The sequence below is a fragment of the Octopus bimaculoides genome, chromosome 4 (genome assembly GCF_046866305.1).
Source record: "Octopus bimaculoides isolate indiv1 chromosome 4, ASM4686630v1, whole genome shotgun sequence".
NCBI classification, from domain to species: domain Eukaryota; kingdom Metazoa; phylum Mollusca; class Cephalopoda; order Octopoda; family Octopodidae; genus Octopus; species Octopus bimaculoides.
The window spans coordinates 115,524,405-115,536,650 of NC_142931.1; the positions used below are offsets into that span (position 1 = coordinate 115,524,405).

Below are 12,246 nucleotides of genomic sequence, written 5' to 3' on the forward strand. Positions count from 1 at the left end.
TACACACGCTCAGATATTCTTTTATGAGTTTCAGCTAAAAATGAAACATTGCCAACAGGATTTACTTTTCATAATGAGATAAAAAAAAAACAAGGCTAACCTATATATATATATATATATATATATATATACATAGATAGATAGAGAGAAAGAGAGAGGGGGAGGGAGAGAGAGAAGCATATAGATACTCATATATACATTTAAAGATTGTGTGACTTCTAGAAAAAAGTGTGGCTATGTTTAAACTGTTCACCACAAAAACCTACACGCTTTCGAGAATGTTACTAGCCTCTACTCCACAACAGAAGTCATGAATAATTAAACAAGTCTTGGAAGATTGGTTCCTGTATAGTTTTGTTTAGCAGGTATAGAAGATAATTGCATTCAAAATGTTACTAATTTTAGACAGAAAACTGATATCATCTACATCATCTTGGCAATTTGAGTTCCAATGTTAAGATCCAGCACATGAATCAAATTGACTGACACAACAGACTATGGCACTTCATTCCATAACTTTTGGAATTGGTACAGTTTTGAATGCAATTAGGAACACTGCTAAAGTTTAAAGAAAGAGTTACTAAAGAATTCATGCCCAGGAAACACACATGACGGCCTTCAAAGGAGTGCATGCAGACACTATTTGCAAGTGACACTCACAGAGCAATTACTGAGTGACAACAACTGGATCCAGAAGTAGATGAAAATGAGATGGAACAGTTGATGGTGGCTCTGGAAAGTAAAAACAGTGAATAATGATGAGGGTGTTGAGAAAGTACTGAATACATCACGGAAACATACAACCAAATGGTTGGTAGAGAGGTGCTTTGCACTTATTAACATTTAAGGGTCCAAGCATAGCTATGTAGCTAAGAAGCATGCTTCCCTGCCACATAGTTCTAGGTTAAGTCTCACTGAAGGGCAACTTAGCGAGTGTCTACTACAGCCCTGGGCTGTCCAAAGCATTGAGAGAGTGGATTTGGGAGCTGAAAACTGAAAGCTTGTGTGTGTGTACATATACATATATATATATATATATATATGAGAGGGTGCTGAAAAGTTCCTGGCTCTGGGTAAAAGAAAATACAAGAGGATCAGATAATTATGATTTTATTCAACATATTCCCCTCTCAGATTCACACACTTATTGCAGCAGTCTTTCAGTTTCTCTAAGCCCTGTAACAGAAATCGGAAGGTTGGGCCTCCAGCTACATCTTTCGTGGTGTCTTTAAATCGAAGAACTTTTCAGCACCCATATATACATACAACTTTTAACCACCAAGTGTCAAAATGCATCCCTTGACCAAGTTTGCATATATGAGGCAGCTCCTTAAGCAACATTCTTTGTCTGATAACCTAGAATATATGCCCAAAGAAGTCACGTGACTCTACCACAACGTATCATCAGATGAAAGGATGAGCCTATATGAGCAGAAAACTATACATGGATATGCTATTAGAAAGCTCTGAAATGATAGTAACATTGATCATCAAAGCAGTCTACCCTTTGAAGGGTATGCATTTGCAATCGCGGAAGAGGAAATATCAACCAAGTACCTGATGCACAAAAGGGATAGAATTGCAGGAAAAACAGTAAAATGTGACAACCGATGCAGGGTATGCATTTGCATTTGCAATCGCGGAAGAGGAAATATCAACCAAGTACCTGATGCACAAAAGGGATAGAATTGCAGGAAAAACAGTAAAATGTGACAACCGATGCAGGGTATGCATTTGCATTTGCAATTGCGGAAGAGGAAATATCAACCAAGTACCTGATGCACAAAAGGGATAGAATTGCAGGAAAAACAGTAAAATGTGACAACCGATGCAGACTTTGTGGAGTTAACACCGAAGGTATCACCCTTATCATAAGCAGTTGTCCAAAAATGTCATGTCAGTATTATGTACTGATGAGACATGATGTTGTAGCTAGGACACTCTATAATGAAATCCATCAGAAGGATAACCCTCAGGACAAAGAAGTAAGAATCCACAGTATGGTAGAAGCCATAGCCACTCATAAGAAAAAAAAGTACTGGTGGAATGTCCCAGTGAAGACCTCAATAAAACGTAAGCACAACAGACATGATAGAATGATTTGGGATAGAGAAGAGAAACTGTGTATAGTTGTGGAAATTAGCTGCCCAGCAGATGTTAACATAAAGCTGAAGATCAGCTTGATGTTGCAAGCAGAGTGGCTGCTGTTTTTCTCAACTGTACTCCACACATTGTAGAACAAAGGGGGAAAAAGTGACTGCAACAACTACAAAATAATCCCTTAACTGAGCATCGTTGTAAAAGTCTTTTTGTGCATGGTTCAGAACAGACTGCAAGAAATTGCTGATAGTGTATATCCTGAATCTCAGTTTGGATTATTTCTGAAAACTGTATCCAAAAAACTTAGTTAAAAAAAAATTATACATTTCACTCACCGCCATCTCTCCCTCTCTCCTCCCCTCCTCCCTTCCAACTAATCATATGGAAACATTACAGATGGGCTAAGTTGTGGAGTGACAAGCAGAATTATTATAAGATAATTCTGGAAAATTAATGCAGGCCATTGTCAAAGAACTTCAAGAATCAGAGTGGACTATCCGAGCTATGGTGCAAAAGGACATATAATACAAGTCGTTTGCACTGAGGAGAGGCCAAATCATGTCTGCAGAGACACAGGGGAAACTGTTCAACACATGCCAAGTGCCACTCAATGTTGAAAATCTTTATGAACACTGCATGCTTTGGTTCTTCTCTGATAAGAAAATCTTCGACCATTATCAAAAGTCTAACAAGAGAAATGACAGAAAGTTATGTGCAAATCTTTCTGATGTCCCCAGAGTAATACATACTAAGGTTCCAGCAATTATGATGGTTTTGGAAGTGGTAACACAAGTCATACGTACCACCTCAGTCTTAGAATTAATGCTACTGGATACAATGAGGTGCTGGAGGCAGTTCATAAGCCTTGGATGGATGAAGCATGCAGTGGAAGGCCATATACATTTCATAAAGACTAGGCACCTTCTCACGTAGTCTATATAATCCAAGAATACGATCATATTACACCAAACTTGTGGCTCCAAACTCACTGGAATTAAATCCCATGGACAACTACATTTGAAATGTTGTCGAAAGGGAAGCTAATCAACATCTTCAGAATACCATTGCTTCATGCGTTGCACTGATGAATAAGGACCAAATACAGGCATGTCAACAATTCCAGTCATGTATTGAAGCAGTCATTGAAGCTGACAGCAGATTCATACAATAATCTTACAAGAAATCTTATAGAAAACATGCACACAAATTTTATTTGTACACATTTGGTTTCGACTGTATTAGAGTTTTATTAAATTATCAAATATGTCTCACACCCTTTATACACATTCATCATCATCATCATCATCATCGTCATTTAACGTCCGCTTTCCATGCTAGCATGGGTTGGACAATTTGACTGAGGACTGGTGAACCAGATGGCTACACGAAGCTCCAATCTGATTTGGCAGAGTTTCTACAGCTGGATGCCCTTCCTAACGCCAACCACTCAGAGAGTGTAGTGGGTGCTTTTACGTGCCACCGGCACGAGGGCCAATCAGGTGGGTACTGGCAACAGCCACGCTGGAAATGGTGTATCTTACGTGCTACCTGCACAAGGGCCAGTCCAGGGGCACTGGCAACAATCTCACTCGGATGTCTTACTGGCAAAGGCCACGCTCGAAATGGTGTATTACGTGTCACCTGCACAGGAGCCAGTCCATCGGCACTGTGCAGGTGACACGTAATACATATATATTACATATACATAAGTACTTATACACACACACACACACACGAGTAAAAACACCATACTCCATACAATGCATCAAATATAAACAATGGATGTACCATAGGCATTGTGTGATCACAAACAGGTCATTAGCAAAAGTAGCCTTCATGCGTTGCAGGTACACAGGAATATTAAACAGGAAATAAATTCCCTTAACTGCTCAGAAGGTTCCCCAGAAGTAGTCACTAGTTTTTGTTACCTAGATGACCTAATTAGGAGTGGGGTTGGTTGCTATTAAATTATAGTAGTCAGAGGAAGAACTAAACAGAAAAATTTCAGGGTGCTACGACATCTACTGGCAACAAAGGAACCTCTCCATTACTTAGAGCAAGGGCTAGATTGTATAATGCTTGTGTGTGGAGTGTGGTGCTACATGATAGTGAGATCTGAGCTTTGAGCTCTGACTCATCCCCATCACCCCCAAATCCTGTCTTTCTTCAATGATCCTGTCTCTGCATCCTCTCTAGATCCTCAACACCCACATTTTTTCCTCTAGAACAATGGAGTATGACACTGTCCTTTAATTTGTCAGATCCTTATGAACCATCCACCCCAAACCAGAAAGGAAATCAGATATAAAATAGTGATGGTAATATTTGTATACACATATACACATTATATGTACATACATACACATACAGTGGGGGGAAATAAATATTCGTACATGTCAAAATTCTTTATTCATTTAACTTCTAATGAACATAAATGGGATATACCAATACTATATTTGCATACACATGCATAAACTAAGAATATGCAAAAGAAACTAATAAATTTATATACAATTATAAATATTTAGGGGTGAAAAAAGTATTCATACAGAATAAATTTATGATTTTCTATGCCACAAAATACTGTTAAAATAATTTGTTTTTTTACTAGAACTTTCTCGTTTGTTCCAATAATCTTATCAGTAGTCATTTTTAAGTGTCAAAACGCTAGCTTCTTCATTCAGCACTGAGACAACATAAAGTAGTGTCGTAATAATGGCGAAAAGTAAAGAACTCACAAATTCAGTGAAAAACTTAATTATTGAACAGTGGAAAGCAGGTAAAAGTTACAGGAAAATATCAGAGACCCTTTGTATTCCATTTTCTACCATATCTTCATTTATTCAAAGATATAAAAAATCAGGAAATGTTGAAAACAGAAGAAGATCCGGTGCACCATGCAAGATTTCCCCTAAATCTTTAAGAAAAATGAAGTGAAGTATCGAAAAAAACGCAATGATCACCAGAAAGGAGTTGCAAGAATATTTGTTAGCTTCAGGGACTAGTGTTGCACTACAAACAATCAGCAATGAACTTCATAGGAATGAACTGAAGTCACACTCTCCTAGAAAAACTCCGCTGTTGACTAAAAGGCATAGAGATGCCCGTTTAAAATTTGTTTATGAACATAAAGATAAATCTGATACATTCTGGGAAAATGTTCTATGGACAGACGAGTCGAAAATTGAATTGTTTGGATGAAATTCGTGAAGCCATGTTTGGAGGAAAGATGGTACTGCCTATTCACCGAAAAACACAATTCCTACCATAAAGTATGGAGGTAGCAACATCATGGTCTGGGGGTGTTTCTCTGCAAATGGCACTGGTAATTTACATGTAATAGATGGTAGAATGAATGCAGAGATGTACCAAAATATTTTGAACAATAATTTATGGGACTCCATAGAAAAGCTCCAGCTTTGTGAAGGGTGAGTTTTACAATAGAATAACGACCCTAAGCACACGGCGAAGTCTACCAAGAAATGGATTGTCGATCACAATATAAAATTATTAGAATGGCCAAGCCAGTCACCTGACTTGAACCCCATTGAAAATTTGTGGCGTTATTTGAAAATTAAAACTCATTCAAGAGCCCCAACGTGCATTCCAGATGTGAAGAAAATTTTTCAAGAAAAATGGGAAAAAATTCCTAAAGAAACATGCGAGTCATTGATTAAGAACTATAAGAAGAGATTGGTTGAAGTGGAACTGAATAATGGTTATGCTACAAAGTATTAAATCAGAATTATCGGTTATTTATGTTCTGTACGAATACTTTTTTCACCCCTAAATATTTATAATTGAATATAAATTCCTTAGTTACTATAATTTATGAGTTTATTTTGCATATTCTTAGTTTATGCATGTGTATGCAAATATAGTATTGGTATATCCCATTTATGTTCATTAGAAAGTAAATAAAGAATTTTGACATGTACGAGTATTTATCCCCCCCCACCACTGTATACACATACATATGTACATACACACATTGTCATAGATGCATGTATATGGGTGTGTAGTGATGGACAAATTTATTATCCATAACAGTTATCAAGAGACAGTCCTACAGCTATAGTGAAGGTGACCAGTCAAGGAAAATAAAAACTGAAACATTCTAAAAGGGAACATTTCAGACTTGTCACATTAGAATGGATCATCATCATCATCATCATCATCGTTTAACGTCCGCTTTCCATGCTAGCATGGGTTGGACGATTTGACTGAGGACTGGTGAAACCGGATGGCAACACCAGGCTCCAGTCTGATTTGGCAGAGTTTCTACAGCTGGATGCCCTTCCTAACGCCAACCACTCAGAGAGTGTAGTGGGTGCTTTTACGTGTCACCCGCACGAAAACGGCCACGCTCGAAATGGTGTCTTTTATGTGCCACCCGCACAAGCCAGTCCAGGGGCACTGGCAACGATCTCGCTCGAAAATCCTACAGGAGCCAGTCAGGCGGTACTGGCAACGGCCACGCTCAAAATGGCGCATCTCATGTGCCAACCGCACAAGAACCAGTCCAGGGGCACTGGCAACGATCTTACTTGGCTTGCCGGGTCTTCTCACGCACAGCCCATTTCCAAAGGTCTCGGTCCGTAGTCATCGCCTCGGTGAGGCCCAATGTACGAAGGTCTTGCCTCACCACCTCAGCCCAGGTCTTCCTGGGCCTACCTCTTCCACGGGTTCCCTCAACTGTTAGGGTGTGGTACTTTTTCACGCAGCTATCCTCCTCCATTCTCACCACATGTCCATACCAGCGCAATCGTCTCTCTTGCACGCCACAACTGATGCTTCTAATGTTCAGCTTTTCTCTCAAGATACTTACACTCTGACGGGTATTCACATTGACATTACACATCCAACGGAGCATACTGGCTTCATTCCTTGCGAGCTTACGTATGTCCTCAGCAGTTACAGCCCATGTTTCACTGCCATGTAGCATGGTTGTTCGTACGCATGCGTCATACAGTCTGCCTTTTACTCTGAGTGAGAGTCCCTTTGTCGCCAGCAGGGGTAAGAGCTCTCTAAACTTTGCCCAGGCTATTCTTATTCTAGCAGCTACACTTTCAGCGCACCCACCCCCACTACTAACTTGGTCGCCCAGATAGCGGAAGCTATCGACTACCTCTAGTTTTTCACCCTGGAATGAGATAGAAGTTGTTTCCTGTTTGTTTGCAGTCTTTATTGCACCTGAACATCTGCCACAAACAAAAACTAACTTGCTAGTTAACCTGCCTTTGATGTTGCTACAAAAACTAACTTGCTAGTTAACCTGCCTTTGATGTTAATGTTTGTCCATGTTGTAAACTGGTTTTGTGATTGGAAAAGCATCCAATTGTTAAAAATATGCCAATAACATTAGTCAAATCAATGAAAAACTATAATTGCATAAAGAGGGATAACACTTAATTCATGCTGCACACTGTAGTGAGGTGAATAGGTAAGGATATCCTGACCATGCACAATAACCTCTTGGCCATCATTAAACAATCACAACTCAATACTGAATAGCAATTAGTGATATTGGTCTTAACAAGAGAGACACAACAATCTGGAGAAGGAAAGAAGGGAACAGCTAGAAATTTGTAAAAGGCAACAAACCGCAAACTACCTCTGTGGATGAAGCAAGGTTCACCAAAACAATATCTGATATGGAGGTAAAATAGTATGGTAGAGGGAACTATAAAAGCTAAGAGACAGGTCTAAAAAGAAAAGATAAAGTGGAAAAGCAAAGAATAATATTAGACAGCTAGAAAAGAAGCTGAACTACAACTAGAGAAGCAAAAAAATATGAGGTGTGCAAATATTCTACAATATGAGTATCAGAGGTGTTTGATTTTCCAAATTGCAGAGGGAATCAGGATGTTGTTGATGGAAAATATAAATGTAATGGTAATGATTTACTCGCCTTGACTGATGTCAAAGAGGAGCAGGGTGAAAATGCTACTGAGATAATGTTGAATGAGGAGAATGTGTGAAAGGGAAAGAAAATAACCTCAAGTAGACCTAATATCTGAAGGAGCTATTATTGACAGATATGCAGTTAAACTGTCCATTAAAAATAAGGACAAGAAATCAACAGAGCTAATTCTGAGATGTTGAAAATAACTAGCAAAGCAGGACATACACCAATCACCCACACAGTCAATCAGATGCTATAGGAAAGAGTCATTACCAATGACTAGTGCAGCAGTATCATTATCAATTGCTAGAAAGGCAAAGATGATATTCTACAAAGAAGCAATTACAATGGCATCAATTTGATAGACCAAGTTATGAAAGTAATTAGGAAGGAGAATTAAGCTTAGATTAGATGCAGTTTGGATTTGTGCTAAGATGGGGTACCACTGCTCTCTTCCTAGTGAAACAACAAACAGAAGTTCTTCACCAATAAGATCAAGCCACTATGCTTAGAATTCATTGACCTGGTGAAAGTCTTTGACAGAGTAGCATGCTCTGTAATTTAATGGTCAGTAAGAAGACTAGGTATATGGCTTGTGAGAGCTGTACAAGCTATGTACAGAAACATTGTCAGAAAGGTGGAAGTTCAGCAAGGAATTTATCATGCAAGTAGGCATCCATCAAGAATCTATTCTCAGCCCTCAGTTGTTTATTAGAGCTCTACAGGCTGTAACAAAGGAAATCAAGACTAGTTTTCTAAGGAATTACAGAAAAAATTCCAAACATAGAATTAAATCTTAGAATCAATAATTCTTAAATGTATTGGAACAGTAAACAGGACTCTACAATCAACTGGGAAGTGTCATTTCTCAAAATACAAAAATGTGGTAGGTAGAAGTACCATATGGCACAAGCAACGTGATGTATAAGTGCACAAGTGGGGCAATGGAGTAACTGGCAAGCTGAGAGAGATAAAGGATTATAAATTCAAGACCTCAAAATTATTCTAGATCTATCATGATGACCCCACATTTAAAAGCATTACCAAACTTACATCACAAAGACTGGGATTGTCTTTAGAACCAGGACCTGTGACTGCTAATTTTCTACAAAGCTCAAGAAACCTACATCAATGGAATGGTGATACTGCTACACACATTAACATCCTAGATCAATCACAGAGGTTTGAAAACCAACAAAGTTTCAATCGTGATCTTATAGACATGTTTCTTTTCTCCAATTCCTTCATCTCTAATGGTCTCTTCTCTGTACTATTTTGCTGCAAAACCCTAACTCCTGCTCTACTAATAATTATAACTGTGTTTCATCTTCCAAGCCCAGCACTGCACATCTCTCAGAGCATCTGGTAATCTCTCCTGAGTCACATTTTTTCTCCCTCTTTTTTTTTTCTTCTATGGCTATTTAAGATAAATATCAACCACATCAATCTAAAAGGACCTATAATTACATGGATACAAGCCCTTCCTTCTTTGACTAACTTGTAGATTTCTAAGAATGCTTTGCACAAGACAATTGGCAACTTTTCTTTCTATCTTGTATTTATAAATGGACAAATTGTACATTAACATTACTACCAAAAAATTATCTTGTTCTTTCTGGCATCGTTTTCAACTAGATTTTCTCACAAACCACTTTTACAAAAGCAATTGACATTGTAAACAATTTCTGTATAAATATTTAATTAATAGACAAAAAAAAAAAAGAAAAGAAACGAGGGAATCGTTTCAGTTAGTGAAAAGTTTTCCCCAAGAGATATAACTGACATCTCAGAAATAAATATAAATTAAATGTATTTAAAATTTGGCCAAATGAAACCCGTAAAATAATAAGAAGACAAGCCCTCTGTCAACCACGTTCAAAACCGGGTTTTGACTGAAACCATTTCACTTAACATTCGCCGCAAATGACCTTGGGATAGGCATGAACATCACAACATCTCACTTTGCCGTCCATGTAAATCTGAGACGTGTGTGTAGCAGAAAGAAACCAATATTTAGCTGTTTTACTTTGTTTACCGATTTATTCGCGTCAAAATCTTACTCGGGCGCTTCGCTCCTGCTATCACATACACACGCACGCACACATTCACCTTACAAGATCAACGTGTAATCACAATACAATTCCTTCAAATATTTTTGCAACGAATTTGCTTGTGAAGAAATGTTATCCGATTAAATGTATATATCAAGATGAAAAGAAGAAACAGAAAATTATAATTTTGAAAAAAAAAACCCAGATACTAAGTTGCGTTTATCTTTTCGAGTCAATGATCTATGTAGTTTAGTATATATATGAACGATGCTAACGCAACTTCAGCAGGCACAACACATAACTTCTGTAATGCAACGGAAGGTTACTCAAATTGAATTGCTGTTTATAATTAATATTTTTACAGTAGCAGAAGAGACAATAATATATCAGGAAGTAAACAACTAGACTGAATATAAAATATTATAAAGCTTATTTATTTACACGAATAAAAGTTATCGGAAACCGTCAAGTTTCGTTTGTTTTTTCAGTCGAAACAGACAAGTGGTTGCATCTAAGGGAGGACAAGCGTGATTTTACAGCTCCAGACTTAACTTCCAAAACCAAAGTGAGCCTTAATAAAGTGGAAAATACTTGTAAACAGATAACTATGTAAAGGAAGATGAAAAGGAATAAATATGTAATTCTTAGAACGGCAGTTTAGAAACCGCTCAAATTATAAAATATCAATGATTTGTCTGTTTACCGGGTTTCATTTTATACAATTAGGCTGATCTATGTTACAACATATCAAGAATATGATTTTCGTCAGTCATTTCAATAAACGAATTCTTGTTTTCATGAATTTAGAATAAGATTCAGTATTATTTTTGTTAATATACATAAATGTACAGATCCATATTTTGCCATATTTTACTAAGAACAAATCTTGTTATTTAGTTTTTTTTACTTCTCAAAATCGCATCTTCTATTGCAACATTAATATCACAATATTTATTAATAACGCATTGTCAAGTTTAAAGACTACATTCAACATTCAAAAATACTTCAGTATAAGCATTTAATCATTCCCAATTTGAATATTACATTAGATATGTAATTCCATGTCATATCTGTGCTTACATATGAAAATGCTAAGAAAATCCATTGGAAAACATTAATAAATAAGATATACTTTTGGAAGTAGCATTAACTAAAATAACTTGAGTCGGGTTGGTTTCTCTCACAGATTTCTCTTATCAATTTCAACTCAATATCACAACAAATAACATAACGATGTTCTTCTTTATTATATTAATGACCAGGTTTTTTGGAGCTGTAGAAGTAGGAAGAAAGGCCAAAACTATTTTATTTCGTTGTCGATCAAGTAAACATGATGCAAAAAATGAAATAACATTTATTGTGAAAAATCCAAGAGATAAATACATTTAATCATCAACTGTCATTCCTAAAACTTTATTCTTTAAGATCTCATAAATACAGTAAAAAAAAAATGACAAAATTGAGAAACATGATATAACTTACCTTTTAATAAACAGGAAAACGAAAGTGTATTTAGATATCAAAAAATAAAACGGATAGAGACGTAAAAATAAAAAGGAAAAAGGGGGTTGAGCAGAAAAATTGACAGAACTTTTGAGAAAGAAGTTCAGAAAAGTGTCCTTTCTCTATTTGGAAAGAATTTTAAAAGGGAAACAAAATATTCTTTCTAAAACTGCAAAAAAATGATAAAGAAAATTTAAACAACTTACCAAGACTATTTTGCTTTCTATATAACCTTTATTTTTATTTTTTTAAAGCCCTGACCAAAACAAATTTTTGAAAAAAAAAAAATTGCCAATTGTACTTACTTGTAAAGGAGAGAGCCCGTGCTGCTGGCGCCTCAAACACTGAGATCTACTGATTCTGTTGCACCGTTAGACTAATGGAATTGTTTTATGAACACTATGACGTCACAGATAACCCGGATAAGGAAGAATTTGTTTATTTATTTATTTTTTCCTTTATTTTTGTTATTCATTTATTTATTTATTATTTGTAAAGAGGACAGTTCCATACTTCCGGGAATGGCTAAATGGTTCCAAAAAATAAAATAAATTATAAAGAAATTGAAGAAAATCGAATAAATTAATGAAGAAATTAAGTTCGATTACATGATAATTTGGATCCACAGAGTTGTTCTGTGTTTTATTTTTTCTTGTTGATTTTAGTTTCCGGTGCTCAGCCAAATTA

The 12,246-nt window shown here is 36.6% G+C and overlaps 1 protein-coding gene across 1 annotated transcript in view; it reads right to left on the minus strand.

Moving 5' to 3' along the window:
* Window positions 1-11,915, minus strand: part of LOC106881694 (KAT8 regulatory NSL complex subunit 1) — a 102,020-nt gene extending 90,105 nt beyond the window's left edge. Inside the window, exon 1 of the mRNA XM_052967360.2 lies at window positions 11,865-11,915. The gene's annotated coding sequence lies outside the window, so the exon portion shown is untranslated. The remainder of the gene's footprint in view (window positions 1-11,864) is intronic.
* Between the last annotated feature and the right edge of the window lie 331 nt (window positions 11,916-12,246).